Below are 19,160 nucleotides of genomic sequence, written 5' to 3'. Positions count from 1 at the left end.
CCTGCGCATCTGGAGCCTGTGCTCTGCAACTGGAAAGGCCACAACAGTGAGAGGCCCGTGTAGCACACACACAAAAAAAAGTTCTTCAAAAAACTAAAAAGACAAACTTCTAGCACATTTGATTAATAAAATCAGAAAGTACAAATGAGAAATATAAGGATAAAAAGATTAAACTATAGCTGAATACAACTTTTACATAAAAATACTTTAAAAGTATAGAAAAGCCAATATGTAACCTGTATATGAAAAGGACAATTTCATATAGAATTATACCTAAAAAATGACTCTAAATCACATACTCAATGATTTGTGGAAAGAAATATATAGATGGATGAAAGAAAACTGCTGTTCCTTATTGATAATTTAATTGTAAATATTGAAAATAAACAATATAAAGTTGCTCTTATTTAACCACATTTTCTTTACAAAAAATGAAAATGACAAATTTATATGATTGAACTTAATATAAAAAAATCTACAGAAAAAACTATAAAAATAAAATATAGCTGTTGCTGAAAATTAATTTTGTTTCTAGACAAAGATAGTTAGAAAAAATACCTTTTTAAAATGTTAAGAAGTAAAACAATGAGCAGCCAACACATAAAAATGGGAAAATATTGTATAGAGCTATTAAAATGATTATGATTTTATTTAAAGACATACAAAAATTCCTAAATAAATGAAAAAATTATACCCTATTCTTGTGAAGATTAAATATTATAAAGACACTATTCACTGGAAATTAATCTTTAAATTTAATTAAATCCAGTAAAAATTCAACAAGTTTCCTCAAATAAATTGATAATATTATAAAATTTTCATGGAAGAGAAAGGAAAAAAAAACAGTTAAGAAGTCTTACTGGACTCCTTATAGAAGACACTGGGACTCACCAAAAAAGATACCCCACATCCAAAGACAAAGGAGAAGTCACAGTGAGACGGTGGTAGGGGCACAATCACAGTAAAATCAAATCCCGTAACTGCTGGGTGGGTGACTCACAGACTGGAGAACACTTATACCACAGAAGTCCACCCACTGAAGTGAAGGTTCTCAGTCCCACATGAGGCTTCCCAACCTGGGCGTCTGGCAATGGGAAGAGGAATTCCTAGAGAATCAGACTTCGAAGCCTAGTAGGATTTGATTGGGGGACTTCGACAGGACTGGGGGAAACAGAGACTCCACTCTTGGAGGGCACACACAAAGTAGTGGGACCCAGGGAAAGGAGCAGTGACCCCAGGGGAGACTGAACCAGACCTGCCTGCTAGTGTTGGAGGGTCTCCTGCAGAGGCAGGGTATGGCTATGGCTCACTGTGGGGACAAGGACCCTGGCAGCAGAAGTTCTGGGAAGTACTCCTTGGTGTGAGCCCTCCCAGAGTCTGTCATTAGCCCCACCAAAGGGCCCAGGTAGGCTCCAGTGTTGGGTTGGCTCAGGCCAAACAACCAACAGGGAGGGAACCCAGCCCCACCCATCAGCAGTCAAATAGATTAAAGTTTCACTGAGCTTTGTCCACAAGAGCAATAGTCAGCTCTACCCACCACCAGTCCCTCCCATCAGGAAACCTTCACAAGCCTCTTAGATAGCCTCATCCACCAGAGGGCACACAGCAGAAGCAAGAAGAACTACGATCCTGCAGCCTGTGGAACAAAAATCACATTCACATAAGATAGACAACATGAAAAGGCAGAGGGCTATGTACCAGATGAAGGAACAAGATAAAACCCCAGAAAAACAAATAAATGAGGTGGAGATAGGCAACCTTCCACAAAATGAATTCAGAATAATGATAATGAAGATGATCCAGGACCTCAGAAAAAGAATTGAGGTAAAGATTGAGAAGATGCAAGAAATGTTTAACAAACACCTAGAAGAATTAAAGAACAAACAAACAGAGATGAACAATACAATAACTGAAATGAAAACTACACTACAAGGAATCAATAGCAGAATAACTGAGGCAGAAAAATGGATAAGTGGCCTGGAAGACAGAATGGTGGAATTCACTGCTACAGAAGAGAAAAAAGAAAAATGAATAAAAAGAAATGAAGACAGATTAAGAGACCTATGGAACAACATTAAATGCAACAGTATTCGGGTTATAGGGGTCCCAGAAGGAGAAGAGAGAGAGAAAGGACCTGAGAAAATATTTGAAGAGATTATAGTCGAAAATTTCCCTAACATAGGAAAGGCAATAGCCACCCAAGTCCAGGAAGCATAGTGAGTCCCATACAGGATAAACCCAAGGAGAAACACGCTGACACACATAGTAAACAAATTGGCAAAAATTAAAGACAAAGAAAAATTATTGAAAGCAGCAAGGGAAAAACGACAAATAACATACAAGGGAACTCCCATAAGGTTAACAGCTGATTTCGCAGCAGAAACTCTACAAGCCAGAAGGGAATGGCATGATATACTTAAAGTGAGGAAAGGGAATAACCTACAACAATGGTTACTCTACCCAGCAAGGATCTCATTCAGATTCGATGGAGAAATCAAAAGCTTTACAGACAAGCAAAAGCTAAGAGAATTCAGCACCATCAAACCAGCTCTATAACAAATGCTAAAGGAACTTCTCTAAAGGGGAAACACAAGAGAAGAAAAGGACATACAAAACAAACCCAAAACAATTAAGAAAATGGTCATAGAAACATACATATCAATAATTACCTTAAACGTGAATGGATTAAATGCTCCAACCAAAAGACACAGGCTTGCTGAATGGATACAAAAACAAGACCCATATATATGTTGTCTACAAGAGACCCACTTCAGACCTAGAGACACAAACAGACTGAAAGTGAGGGGATGGAAAAAGATATTGCATGCAAATGGAAATCAAAAGAAAGCTGGAGTAGCAATACTCATATCAGATAAAATAGACTCTAAAATAAAGAATGTTACAAGAGACAACGAAGGACACTACATAATGATCAAGGGATTAATCCAAGAAGATATAACAATTATATATGCACCCAACATAGGAGCATGTCAATACATAAGGCAACTGCTAACAGCTATAAAAGAGGAAATCGACAGTAACACAATAATAGTGGGGGACTTTAACACCTCAATTATACCAATGGACAGATCATCCAAAATGAAAATAAATAAGGAAACAGAAGCTTTAAATAACACAATAGACCAGATAGATTTAATTGATATTTATAGGACATTCCATCCAAAAACAGCAGATTACACTTTCTTCTCAAGTGCACACAGAACATTCTCCAGGATAGATCACATCTTGGGTCACAAGTCAAGCCTCAGTAAATTTTAGAAAATTGAAATCATATCAAGCATCTTTTCTTACCACAACGCTATGAGATTAGAAATGAATGACAGGGAAAAAACACAAACACATGGAGGCTAAACAATACGTTACTAAATAACCAAGAGATCACTGAAGAATTCAAAAAGGAAATCAGAAAATACCTAGAGACAAATGACAATGAGAACACAGCAATCCAAAACCTATGGGATACAGCAAAAGCAGCTATAAGAGGGAAGTTTATAGCTATCCAAGCCTACCTCAAGAAACAAGAAAAATCTCAAATAAACAACTAACCTTACAGCTAAAGGAACTAGAGAAAGAAGACCAAGCAAAACCCAAAGTTAGAAGAAGGAAAGAAATCATAAAGATCAGAGCAGAAATAATTGAAATAGAAACGAGGAAAACAATAGCAAAGATCAATAAAACTAAATGTTGGTTCTTTTAGAAGATAAACAGAATTGATACACCATTAGCCAGATGCATCAAGAAAAAAAAGAGGGAGAGGACTCATATCAATAAAATTAGAAATGAAAAAGGAGAAGTTACATCAGACACTGCAGAAATACAAAGGATAATAAGAGACTACTACAAGCAACTCTATGCCAATAAAATGGAAAACCTAGAAGAAATGTGCAAATTCTTAGGAAGGTATAACTTTCCAAGACTGAACCAGGAAGAAATAGAAAATATGAACAGACCAATCACAGGTAATGAAATTGAAACTGTGGTTAAAAATCTTCCAACAAACAAAAGTCCAGGACCCAATGACTTCACAGGTGAATCCTATCAAACATTTAGAGAAGAGCTAACACCCATCCTTCTCAAACTCTTCCAAAAAATTACAGAGGAAGGGACACTGCAAAACTCATTCTCTGAGGTCACCATCACCCTACTACCAAAACCAGACAAAGATACTACAAAAAAAGAAAGTTACAGACCAACATCACTCATGAATAAATGCAAAAATCCTCAACAAAATACTAGCAAACAGAATCCAACAACATATTAAAAGGATCCTACACCATGATCAAGTGGGATTTATGCCAGGGATACAAGGATTCTTCAATATATGCAAATCAATCAGTGTGATACACCATAGTAACAGATTGAAGAATAAAAACCATATAATCATCTCAATAGATGCAAAAAAAGCTTTTGACAAAATTCAACACTGATTTATGATAAAAACTCTCCAGAAAGTGGGCATAGAGGGAATCTACTTCAACATAATAAAGGTCATATATGAAAAACACACAGCAAACATCATTCTCAATGGTGAAAAACTGAAAGCATTTCCTCTAAGATCAGGAACAAGACAAGGAGGTCCACGCTCACCATTCTTATTCAACATAGTTTTGGAAGTCCTAGCCATGGCAATCAGGGAAGAAAAAGAAATAAAAGGAATCCAAATTGGAAAAGAAGAAGTAAAACTCTCCCTGTTTGCAGATAACATGATACTATACATAGAGAATCCTAAAGATGCCACCAGAAAACTACTAGAGCTAATCAGTGAATTTAGGGAAGTTGCAGGATACAATATTAATGCACAGAAATCTCTTGCATTCCTATACATTAATGATGAAAAATCTGAAAGAGAAATTAAGGAAACACTCCCATTTACCACTGCAACAAAAAGAATAAAATACTTAGGAATAAACCTTCCTAAGGAGACAAAAGACCTGTATGCAGAAAACTGTAAGACACTGATGAAAAAAAGTAAAAATGACACCAACAGATGGAGAGATATACCATGTTCCTGGATTGGAAGAAGCAATATTGTGAAAATGACTATACTATCCAAAGCAATCTACAAATTTAATGCAATCCTTATTAAATTACCAATGGCATTTTTTACAGAACTAGAACAGAAAATCTTAAAATTTGTATGGAGACACAGAAGACCTCGAATAGCCAAAGCAGTCTTGAGGGAAAAAATGGAGCAGGAGGAATTAGACTCCCTGACTTCAGACTATACTACAAAGCTACAGTAATCAAGACAATATGATACTGGCACAAAAACAGAAACATAGATCAATGGAACAAGATAGAAAGCCCAGAGATAAACCCATGCACCTATGGTCAACTGATCTATGATAAAGGAGGCAAGGATATACAATGGAAAAAAGACAGTCTCTTCAATAAGCGGTGCTGGAAAAACTGGACAGCTACATGTAAAAGAATGAAATTAGAACACTCCCTAACACCATACACAAAAATAAACTCAAAATGGATTTGAGACCTAAATATAAGAACAGACACTATGAAACTCTTAGTGGAAAACATAGGAAGAGCACTCTTTGACATAAATTACAGCAAGATCTTTTTGATCCACCTCCTAGAGTAATGGAAATAAAAAGAAAAATAAACAAATGGGACCTAACGAAACTTCAAAGCTTTTGCACAGAAAAGGAAACCATAAAGAAGACGAAAAGACAACCCCCAGAATGGGACAAAATATTTGCAAACGAGTCAACGGACAAAGGATTAATCTCTAAAATATATAAACAGCTCATGCAGCTCAATATTAAAGAAACAAACAACCCAATCCAAAAATGGGCAGAAGCCCTAAATAGATATTTCTCCAAAGAAGACATACAGATGGCCAAGGAGCACATGAAAACCTACTCAACATCACTAATTATTAGAGAAATGCAAATCAAAACTACAATGAGGTATCACCTCACCCCAGTTAGAATGGGCATCATCAGAAAATCTACAAACAACAAATGCTGGAGGGGGTGTGGAGAAAAGGGAACCCTCTTGCACTATTGATAGGAATGTAAATTGATACAGCCACTATGGAGAACAGTATGGAGGTTCCTTAAAAAACTAAAAATAGAATTACCATATGATCCAGCAATCCCACTACTGGGCATATACCCAGAGAAAACCACATTTCAAAAAGACACATGCAACCCAATGTTCATTGCAGCACTATTTACAATAGCCAGGTCATGGAAGCAACCTAAATGCCCATCGACAGATGAATGGATAAAGAAGATGTGGTACATATATACAATGGAATATTACTCAGCCATAAAATGGAATGAAATTGGGTCATTTGTTGAGACGTGGATGGATCTATAGACTGTCATACAGGGTGAAGTAAGTCAGAAAGAGAAAAACAAATAACGTGTATTAGTGCATATATCTGGAACCCAGAAGAATGATACAGATTGACCAGTTTGCAGAGCAGAAATTGAGACACAGATGTAGAGAAGAAACATATGGACAGCAAGTGGAGAAAGCCGCAGGCAGGTGGGGATCATGTTGTGATGAATTGGGCAATTGGGATTGACATGTATACACTGATGTGTATAAAATTGTTGACTAATAAGAACCTGTTGTATAAAAAAATAAATAAAATAAAATTCAAAAATTAAAAAAACCCAAAAACTAATACTAAACTTTCTTTGTTTTTTTTGCATGGAAATATGTTAATATAAATGTTTCAGACATTACATGAAATTCCTAAAAATCTTATATGTTCTGGTATAATGTTATAAGTCATAATTCTAGTTATTATTTTAAAATGTATATCTCAGAAGTAACTAAATTTCCTTGTCAATTGCATCAATATGAACTTTCATCAAATCCTTAACCATGGTCATTTTTAAGTCTTTTGTCATTTACAGACAGTTCTGGGTGTCCTCTGATGTTTTTACAAAAATTTTCCTATAAAAGGGTTTCATCTTCAAGGAATTCATGGAAAAGCCTCTGACAAGTACAGGTTTCTGGTAACTGACTGTACTGCTGAACTGAGTGAATAAGCATTTTCAGAACTCTAATGGAAAACTGATGAATTCATAAAAGTGCTAACAAAAGATCAAGATAAAATAATTAATTACATGGGACTGAGTGAACTGATGAGGATGATTATACTTTTTTGACTTTCTGTTTGAATAAAAAAAATGGACAAATAAAAATGCAATTTGAAAATGGTCCAGTGGTGACAAAAATAAGATGTTTATGCAGAAATATAAATTACATAGGATCATAAGGTTGTAAAGAGTCAGCAGCAGCTGTTTTGGGAGTACGTTTGACTGCATATCAATTAGGTTCATTAAATGGATTTCCACCTCAAAAAAAAAAAAAACAAGAAGTCATTGTACAAATAACAACATATAATATAGGTCATGCAAGCCTATATTATAATGGTGTAGAATTTGCACAATAGTAGACAAATTATTTAATAGTACAGAATAGAGATTCTAGAAATAAGCCCAACCTCATATGAAATCTTACTTATGAGCTAGATGGCATCCTGAATCATTGGAGGAAAATAGATTATTCACTAAATGTAGTTTATTGAGATTTTTGTATTTTTATGTTAAAATGTAATGTAACATTGAATCTCTATTTTACATCATACACAAAATATGTTTATATATATATATTAAAGATATGTATATTGAAAGCAAAACTTTAAAATGTTTGTGAGAAAGTAAAATATCTTGCAGTACATACAGGAAAATTTCTTAATCACAAAATGCACAAAATAAGATTAAAAGATAAAATTACAACAAAATAAAAATATTCTTTACCACAAAAGTACATCTTAAAATGTGTTAAAACAGGATATAGGTAGAAGAAATTGTTTAGAATTTATATGTGATGAAATTATTACTATCTAGAATATATGAAAATTATCTAGATTATACATTATCTAAGATTAATATTTTAGTAGAAAAAAAAGATTAAAGGCAATGAACCGTTGAGCAATAAACACTTAAAAATTTTTTGGTTGTCCAGAGCCAAAAAAATTAAAACATAAATGCAATACCATTTCAATGTTATCTATTGATTAAACATTTAAATCCGCTAATACCAAAAATACTAAGTTGGTGATTTGATGGGCAAAGGAAACTCTCATACACTTCCATGGTACTGTTGTATATCCACTCTGGGAATCCTTCAACAATATCAATCATCTCTGAAGGTACACTAACTTTAGGTCACAAATTTCCAGTAGTAGATATATACTCTAGCGACTCTCATGAACAAATGCTCATGCAGATATGCATGACTAAGTTTACTGAAATTCTGTTTACAATAAGAAAATGGAAAAAAAATCTTAAATGCCCATAAACAAATGGAATTTTCTATAGCAGTTTAAAATGATCTATCAATAAATATATCTCATTAAATAATGTGATTTTTAAAGGAAGCTACATACTAATATATCTGGTATGATTCTATTTAAATAAGGTATTAAACATGCAATATGCTATAGTGATTATTAATGAAAACTATAACAATATGCATGGAAATTATAAACATTGAATTTAAGAGTGTTTATATCTGAAATGAAACAATGAATATTGGATTGAGGATGATTATATGTGCAAATCTCAGTCAATTTTTTTAATGTTTTATCTATCAAAATATTCTGAATTAAACATAGTAACTGGTTATATTTGAATTAGCTGAGTGTTTCTTATATAGATGGTCATTATATTGTTCTCTACTCTTTCACTATTCTTGAACTATTTTGTTAATAAAATGTTTTAAGTGTCATTTCATGATTTTTTATAATTATTTTATGTAACGTAGATGTTCTTTCTTACTCTTGTATCCACTGAATCCCTCTGAATGAAAGTGCTAGTGAAAGCATGCTCCCTCTGTACAAAAAAAAAAAAAAAAGCACATTCACCCACAGAGGTCTCATCATTTATAAACTAACATAACTTATCCTGGAGTCTAAAATATGATCAGTTGGAATTACTGGGATGAACAACCAACGAAACACTGATAAAGATGAATGCAATTGTGTATGAGTAGAATGAATGAAAATCATTATTCTAATCGCAAGGACAAAACACTCCTCTCAGCATCATTCTTCAGTATTAAGAATTCAGTAGTAAAATATATTTCACAAATGACCAGATAATTACCAAAATTCTTCATCTAGGTCTGCTTCCATAGTTTAATGATATAACTTTTATTTTTCTTCATTATTTCTAAGAAAGTACATGATAAAAGCAAAAATATCATCAATATTTTATTACTGTATTATTAATCCTGGCACTCAAGGCCTCCACAATCTGATCCAATTCACCTCTGTAGAACTATTCCACTACTCAGGTATGTGGTCCTGCACCATGAGGACCTGGCCTCAAATCATGGGTGTGTACTCTTTAACCATATAGTCTAAAGAGGTAATTTAATCTGTCTAGGCTTCAATTTTTCTCAACTTTGTACTGTGCATCTTATAGTTTGTAAGGATTAACTGAGATGTCATACTTGGAAATACCAGAGCATGCTTATTCCATGAACAGTGTATCAATCAAGCTACATCAGGAAAATAGAAACCACTTCAAATATTAATAATTACAACAAAGGAAATACAGGGGCCAAAAGTGATGGAGTTGCTGAGATACCATAAGAGACAAAGTAGAAACCCAGAAATTCTCAACAGCATGGAATCAATGCCGCTGTCAGACTTGAGGGACAAAAGGAGGAAGAGGTGTTACTGGGCCACAAGGGCTATGATCCCTCAGGAAAAGCAGGAGCCAATGTAGGATAGCCCACCTAGAAACAGAGGAGATGTGACTATTACTAGAGATATCAGTTATGGCCAAGAGGGTCCTATAGAAAGATTTTGGTCTCTTCCTCCTTCATACATTTTATTCTCCAACCAGTGTCACATATTTCCAAAACCAGCATGAAGTCAGATGACACAGTGGGCTTAGAAATGCAGCTATCAGGGTCAGTGTCCTTTCCTACCACCCATTCATCTTAGAAATGGATATTAAGGCAAATAGTATTAAGATCCATACAGTGTTATGGATCTGGGTTTAATACTATTAAAAGCAAACAACAAACTTAGACAGATGAAAATAGATTACTATTTTTCCTACATTCTGAACTCTTAAAATAAACGAGAAGACAAACACCTTAATAGAAAAAAGGAAAAGAACTTGTAAGAGAAATTCACAGAAAATGACATAAAATGTCTGTCTATATGAATAGAAGTTAAACATCCTTAATATCAAACACATGTATATTCAGAAAGATAATCTCATAAACACATGTTGCTAAATAATGTATTGTTATTACCTTACAAAATGGAGAAATATAAAATAATCTGTATATCAAATATTTGACTATTTTTTCACAAGTAATTTTAATTAATGTAGAAATTTGAAAAACAGTAAGTAAAAAAAATTTTTATCTCCTCTTATGTTATTATCCAGCTAGAAAATTGGCATATTTTCTTCCATATATGGTATGTAGATGCACAGAGGTAAGGATACATAGATATTGATGTATCTACTGATGATGACTTGGATAATCTCTTTTCCATTTACGTGAGAAAGTTTACCAACATTCAACATGTTTCAAAGACATAATTTGTATTGACTGTATAATATCCATTTTATATCTACACTGAAAATGATGTATCCACTTCTATATTTTTGACCTTTAAGCTTCTTCCATTTTATAAGTAATATAAAAAATATTGTGATAAAATAATTATATGATATATTTAAAATAGCATTTTCATATTTTAAACATTTCTTTTCAGATAAGCAATGCTAAGAAACAAGAGTACTCACTCTTAGTGAGGCTGAAAGAAAATTGCACTCCTGTACCTATTGAATGGCACTATTTTTGGAAAAGAATTTTGTAATATATTTCAAAATATCTTAAATAATCTAACATTTTGACATGGCAAATTATTCTAACAATTTATCTTAGGAAAATTATGATATAAGGGTTCAAATTACAATGCACCAGTTTGTTTACTGCAGTAGCATTTATAATATGGAAAGGTAAGAAATATGTGATGTTTATTGGAATAGAATTAGAAAAAGATGTTATTTATATCCATAAATTAGAGTTTAGGTTTATTTAAAATAATGACATTTATTGAATTGGAAAAGCAAACATGGAAGGTACAGAACAATATATGATATATGAACTAAAAAATATGTATGTGAATGTGAAAATATATGTTTATGTAGACGTGTTTTTGTGGTCTTTTCACACACAGTGGAATTGGGTATTCTCTTGTCTCCCCTTGTCACCTACTAATTAGAATTATTTATTTATAACTTGCACTTCCTTATGATCTTGGAAAACTTTAGAATTTTTCCCTAGTTCATGCATAAAATCATATAATTGTTTAAATCTATCTGACGAGGACTGAGGAATCATATTATAATCCAAGAGCTAAAATTTCAAGTAAGTCCCAAATCATTGAATGCTTATGAATAAGTATGAAAGACGACTACAAGCCAAGAAATTTTTTGAAAACCTCAGAATTCTACCTATAGGTTTGAGGCAGAGTTTCTTGATTCCTCCACTGCCAGCCCACCCCTTAAGTTCTCACCATGCAGTGATTTTTGAAGCTGGCTAAAATTGTGAGAATACTGTGAAAATGAAAGAAAACTTTCTGAAATCTATGTACATCTTCAAGAAAAATAGAAATCTTTGATACAGGTTTAAGTTATTTCCCTGTTTGCCTCTATGGTTACTTGGCTTTGAGAGAATAATCTTTTCCAAGTTTGTGCCCTCAACTTTAGTCTTTTTCTTCATTAAGTTACCAACCTTGGTCCTACAGGGAACAAAGTACAGGACAAGCAGGGTGCAATCCAAAATGTTGAGAGTGATTATCCATAGGGAAGAGGCTTAACAGTAACTTTGTTTTCCTCTGTATACCTTTGTACATTTGGTGATTTTAAATTTTTACTGTTTACAAAAACAACATTGGGTTGATGATCAGATGAAGAATACTAAATCTATTTTTATTGTGAAAAAATAGTAGATATGGCTTTCCTCTTTTTTCCCCACTTTTCAATCCTGTCTGCTATTTATTTCCTAAATCTATTTTCATGACTCTATTTATGTCATTTGTTCCTCCTAGAATGCCTTCCATTTTCTCAGTCCTCAACAGGGTCTGCCTACCAGCTTTTCATATCATTTCCTGAACCCTTTAGCTCTTAGTGATTTTTGTTATACTTAATTCTTAATGCCACTTATCATTATGTACTACATTGCATATCATTTTCTGTGTGTGTGTATACACATACCTGCATATTATCCCCAATAAGGTATAAGAAAGTCAATATGTGTAAGAATTAATCAGCTATCAAGTGCCAACATGATGTCTTACTCAAAAGGTTCAATGCTCAGGAGAATCAAAGTCCAAATATTGCCTAGGTAAGGCATTTTACATATGTGTAGTACATAGAGGGGTAGGTTGTGGGACAATTCAATCTAAGAAATAGGAAGTTTGCTTTTATTTTTTATGTCTTCTCTGTCTAATAAATTAATTCACCTACAAAATAATACATAATTAACTCTTGATTATCAGTAGTGACAAGAAGAAATTACGGTAAGTTACAAATGCAAATATATGTTACGTTTTTCCCATGATTCACGTGGCATGCTGATAATTTCATGAAAAATAAAGCTTTCACAGTAGATACACCAATCATAATATTTTAAATAACTCTCATCATTCAGGGACTGATTTGCAACCGAGTATCCTTCTTTTTTTTTTTTTCTTCCAAATATAATCAACTTAAAATAGAAACTAGAGAGAAACTACAATGGATTTAAGTAAATCTATCATTTCTGTATAAAAATTAATAAATACAATGCAAGGCACTTCAAATATTATTTCCTCCAGAAAGAGAGTATAATCAGAATATAATGAGCATTGAAATTAATAAATTAAAAATAAGTGTCCATAAGAGAAAAATGTATTTCATTCAGGCTGTAATTATGTTTTCAACATTGTAAATTAATTCCCCAAATGAATATCTTTCAATGTGCCCAATTTATTATCTATTCTCATCGTTTTGTCTAAAGCTCAGTGTTTCTAACTTGACTAAATCATCACATCATTAAAAAATAAAACAAGAGATGTTCACTAATACACCCTCTGATATTCTATCATTTGAAGTCTCTTGCTGATTTTAAATATAGATAGAGTAATAGTTTTTTTTCAATGGTGTCACAGAACAGATGGAGCCACCTGTAACTTTAGATGGACAATCTATAAAGATGTTAATGTCAACTCATTAAAAAATGAATAAGGATGACACACAAGGTGAACACAGTCATTAAATGAAATACTCATTTTTCTTTTAGAAGACAACTTAGTATATTGGTAAATTGGTTGGTTCTGTAGTCATGATTGTAGTCATCACGATTTTGATTTGTAGATTTATCTTATACTGTGATCATGGGCAAGCTACTTTCTTCTCTTTGTTCAGTTTCCTCATCCAGAAGATATATGAGAAAAATTTTTTCATCATAGGGTCATTATGAGAAATAAATTTGGTAATTTTTAAAAGCTTTTAGCTTATTGTTTGCCACACAGTAAGCACCTGAACCACTACTATTTTTAGTATTTAATTTAGTCATTAAATTAGTTTTTTATGCTATATCTCTTCCATTTTGCTATACTGTGACTGGATGTGATGTTAAACAATCACCTTGGACGTAAAGTTTGTGTGTGTCTGTAAGAAATATTTCAATATTGCTATAGAAAATGACAACAATTCAGTCATTCTAAAACAATGGAAGAAATGTTCTGAAAATGATAATGGAATGAATGCTAGATAGGACAGTGCACTAATACAGTGAGTAAGTTTAATGTGCTTTATTGGAAGCAAAGAAAGATAATAAAGTGTTAGAATCCAGTTTGGGGTCAGAAAATACTCTCGCTTGCAAGATTAAAGATTGACTTCTAATTTTGTGAGTTAAATTGGGAAAGCTCTAGGAGCTCTGGCAATCTTGCAGTTTGTGAAATTATATTATTTATTAATTAGATAGAGAAGGAACAGTCTATGCTAGTCTCTGACTGTGTTATTTTGGAAAGAGCATTGGAAAAATATTATAGTATCTGACTTCTAATTCTAGCTCTCTTAGAAACTGTGTATGCTCTTCAAAAATTCACCTTGTGGACCTCAAATTCCTCTAATTAAAAGAGTTTTGACATAAAGCAATGGCTTAAGTTACTCCAAATTTGGGGATGCTATTATAACCTAGGATGGTAGTTCTCAAAGCATGGGCAGAGGACAGACTATATATGTGTGTGAGGTAGGATTTTCACCTCATACCAACAAAATAGACTGTGACAACAGATTATATGCAGAAGCAAATAAAATAATCCAGCTTCTTTCATTAAGTTGCCCATTACAGAGGTCTGAAAAAATATAAAACAGTGACATAATTCTCAAAATTAAATTTTTTTAAAAACTAGATTTATTTTTAAAAATTGTTATGTATGTGATCATGTAAGGGTTTATTTTATTCTTAAATAAAAATAATTACTTAAACATTTTCTCATTTAGAATTTTTAATATAGTAAATATTGATAGATATAATCATATAAACAAAGTAATTTGGGACCTTCAAAATTTTGAAGTATGTAAAGAAATTTTGAGTTATATTTGTCTTTTCACTAAAAGCTACTTCATTATCTTTCTATTTGGTTTTTCCTATTTAGCCTTTACCACAATGGTAATTTATATTCTGAATTCTCTACTGCCTTGCAATAAACTCAATTTGATATTTTCAAATGCAGTATTATTTCCAAAAAGGTAAAATTATTGAATATTTTCTTAACTACCAAATACTATAGAATTACATTTGACACTTTACCCAAAAGGATGTTTCCATTCCCTCTACAAATTTTGAAAATATAAGCTTATCATGGAAAAAATATGGATAATTTGTTCATAATATAGCTTATTATATAAGGGAAAAGGTCTTACACATGAATTTATGAATTTTAAAAACACTGCTATACTGAATTTTTCCTATCCTATATCTAAATATACCTCAGGAAGTCAAAAGGACCATGATTATCAATTATTTTTCAGTGGCCTTTAAAGTCCAGTTTAATTTTTTTTCAAAAGCCTTGGGAATATGGGCCGATATCATGGAAGAATGAGATCTAAGATTGAGCGAGGAAGGAGTTTAACTGTAAAATAATTTTTGTTTGATTCTCGGAAAGAGACTCAACTTGATCGTGGTAGGCCTTAGCCTGATGAGGCTACACTTCCTCTACTTACAATCTATGCAAATCAACCTGTTTGCCATCTTTCTTTTATTATTTGTTATTATCAAATATTTACAATGGAATCCAGTATTGGAAAAACAATAGATTTTTTAAATTATAAATTTCAGGATCCAGGTAGAAAATTAATTAATTATTTCTTAGATACTTTTATGCAAAACTCTAAACATAATAAGAACTCTGGAGGGTCTGAGATTTTATACTAGCTTGCAAAATAACCAGTTAGCAAACCATAGTTTTACAGATGCTGGCAGAAGACATGAGACTCCTGGGTCAGAGACAGAGGACTTCATCACTTATGACACAGTAGGCACCATGAACTTCACATTCACACCTGACCTCCTTGTCTCCCAATTCTTACAGCCTCGTGTGATGCAGTCTGGTGGTTACTACCACAGAGCAGACTTGCATCACAGCTGAAGAAATCTGAGTTTAGGGAACTACTGATATTATAAGGGAGCTGCTAACAAACCTGCTCAACATTTGGCCCAGATGGAGACACAATATTTATTCTTCTGGAAAACAAATACATTTCCCTCTGCTTCCTCTGTCCTGGAGAGAGACATGGTCCCTAGCTTCCAAGGTGTTTTGATACTCAGTCATTCTTGAACAGATACTCCAGAAAAAAAAGTTGTGAATACCTCTGCTCTGTAGACTTGCAGAAAGAGGAGAAAATCATGGATAATAGAAGAAATGGGAGAAAATCATTTTCTTCCAATACTACACATGGCCCCAGGTCCTGCCTCTCCCATGGAAAACATTTCTGCAATTTTTCCTCATCCCTCTTCTACATCATTCCATGATCCATATAAAGGCTACCCAACTCTGGAGTAGACAAACAGAACAGTTTGAGCTACTGTCCAGGCAGTCCCTCCAAAAACAATTACTACCTTCAGTTATTCCAACTGAATTTGCAATCCTAAGGCCTGCTAGCCAGCCAGGAGACCACACTGCAGACACTGTCAACACATCCCCCAACTTATGTAAATACTACCTGGAAGGTTCCAACAATTTTAAGCAACATTTTGTTTCCAAAGTCACCATTATGCCATTGGGATTGCATTTCTTGTATGGTAGCCAGGCATTACTTTGCCTCCTTTTCAAAAACACAAAGTTTGCACCTAAAGAGTCATCGTAAGAAAACGTCAAGTGTTGGAGAAACATCACTTCAGCTCTGGAAGTCATTCAGATCAGCTTACACTCACTAGCCAGTGTTCTCACGGATGATAGATTTGCTCTAGAATTCCTCCTTTCAGGCTAATGTGGAGTCTGTGCATTTCCTAATGCATTCTGACATACCTAGATTAATGCCTCAGACTAAATGGAAATACCAATACAGAAACGTAAGGAGAAATCTGTTTTTTAAGGTAGACTCTGATGGTTTAGAGACTCTGATGATTTTGAGGGAGACTGATCGTTTGCTAAGCTGGGACACTGGAGTGGCACTACTCTGGTTGAAACTGCAGCTTGGCTTTACCTGCTACATGGACTCCTGTTGACAGTAGCCAAAATTAAATGTTGCATGAAAAATGAAATAACTTTTTCCTAGCCCATTACTCAGACTTATTTAAGTGGGTGATGGACTGGTGTACTCATGGGACAATTTACTGGAAGCCATTGTGGTATGGAAATGTGGGATAGATATTGTTGCAAGATAATTTTCCTTGGAGCTCTGGTGTTTCTGCCCTTCTTCCAAGCAGAGATGTTGCAACATTTTGTTCATGGACACTGCCTGTTTTTCATGGGCACTTCCGCTTGTTTACTATGACAAGGCCAGACACAGACCCTCCAAATTTCCATTCTTTACCTTATAAATGATTAACTGAACTGTTAAACTGAACTCACTGACCAATCTGGACAAAATACTCAACTTGACCAACCTTTACTTAAATCTTTTCTCCCTTCTCCAGGTTCATAGATTCTGATCCACTCTCAGCCTAATCCAGCATGCAAATTTTCTTTGATGGTCCCTCCTGAGTATAGGCTAATGGCAAGGAAAGATATTCTCTGATCAACAGTCTAAACACCATTCTCCCCATCCTGTTCTTTATAACATTGTTTAATCCTCTATATGAAAGAAAAGCCCTTTTCTGCCTGACATTTGAGACATTTACATATCGTACAGTCAGAGTGTTCTCCTTTGTTGCAATGGCCCCTTTAATCCTATTGCATTAGCATTATTTTCCCTACTGTAATAATCTTTTTGAATAACATATTTCCTTACCTAAGTCCAGATTTGTTTTTATTTAAGAATTTTTCTGGTACTGTGACTCAAATGACATGCCAACCACTCTGCAGACAGTGCTGTAATAATTCTCATTTTTAAAACCCTTTGTGTCCTTCCCTAGCTGGGGGACTCCAGGTCCACAGTGGTTAGTCATGACTCCAAATCTAGTTATCCAGACATTTGTCTGTTGTAGCATCATAAGAAAGTATTTAGAGTACTCCTTCAAACTATACACAAAAATAAAGTCAAAATGGCCTAAAGACGTAAATGTAAGACATGACACCATAAAATCTTAGAAGAGAACATAGGCAAAACATTCTCTGACATAAACTGTAGCAATGTTTTCTAAGGTCAGTCTCCCCAGGCAAGAGAAGTAAAAGCAAAAATAAACAAATGGGACCTAATTAAACCTATAAGCTTTTGCACAGCAAGGAAACCATAAACAGAACAAAAAGATAACCTACAGATTGGGAGAAAAATATTTGCAAAAAATGAGACGAACAAGGGTTTAATTTCCAAAATATACAAGCAACTTATAAAACTCAATAACCAAAGAAAATAAACAACTTAATAAAAAATGGGCAGAAGACCTAAATGGACATTTCTCCAAAGAAGAAATACAGATGACCAATAAGCACATGAAAACATGCTCAACATCGCTAATTATTAGAGAAATGCAAGTCAAAACTGCAGTGAAGTACCACCTCACACTGGTCAGAATGACCATCATTAAAATGTCTACAAATAATAAATACTGAAAAGATTGTGGAGAAAAGGAAACCCTTCTGCCCTGTTGGTGGGAATGTAAATTGGTACAGCCACTATGGAAAACAGTATGGAGGTTCCTTAAAAAACTAAACACAGAATTACCATATGATCCAGCAATCCCACTCCTGTGTGTATATCTGGAGAAAACTCTAATTGGAAAAGATACGATACCCCAATAGCAGTACTACCCCATAGCAGTAGTATTTACAATAGCCAAGATGTGGAAGCAACCTAAGTGTCCATCGACAGATGAATGGATAAAGAATACGTGGTGTGTGTGTGTATATATATATATATATATATATATATATATATATATACACATAAATATATATATGTGTGTATATATATGTGTATACAAACACAAACACACACACACACACAATGGAATGCTACTCAGCCATAAAATAGAATGAAATAATGCCATTTGTAGCAACATGGATGGACCTAGAGATTATCATACTAAGTGAAGTAAGTTAGACAAATATCATATGATATCACTTATATGTGGAATCTAAAATATGATACAAATGAATTTATTTACATAACAGAAACAGACTCAGACATAGAAAACAGACTTATGGCTACCAAAGGGCAAGGGGAGAGTATAAATTAGGAGTCTAAGATTAGCAGATACAGACTACTATATATAAAATAGATAAACAACAAGGTCTTAACAAGGTCCTACTGTATAGAACAGGGAACTATATTCAGTATATTGTAATAAACTATAATGGAAAATAATATGAAAAAGAATATGTACATACACATATATATAACTTTGTTGTACACCAGAAACTAACACAACATTGTAAATTAATTACATTTCAATTAAAAATAATTAAGGGCAATAAG

Source organism: Phocoena phocoena, chromosome 4 (assembly GCF_963924675.1).
Source record: "Phocoena phocoena chromosome 4, mPhoPho1.1, whole genome shotgun sequence".
Lineage (NCBI taxonomy): Eukaryota > Metazoa > Chordata > Mammalia > Artiodactyla > Phocoenidae > Phocoena > Phocoena phocoena.
The sequence above is the reverse complement of the archived record's forward strand: the minus strand, read 5'-3'. Positions refer to the sequence as shown.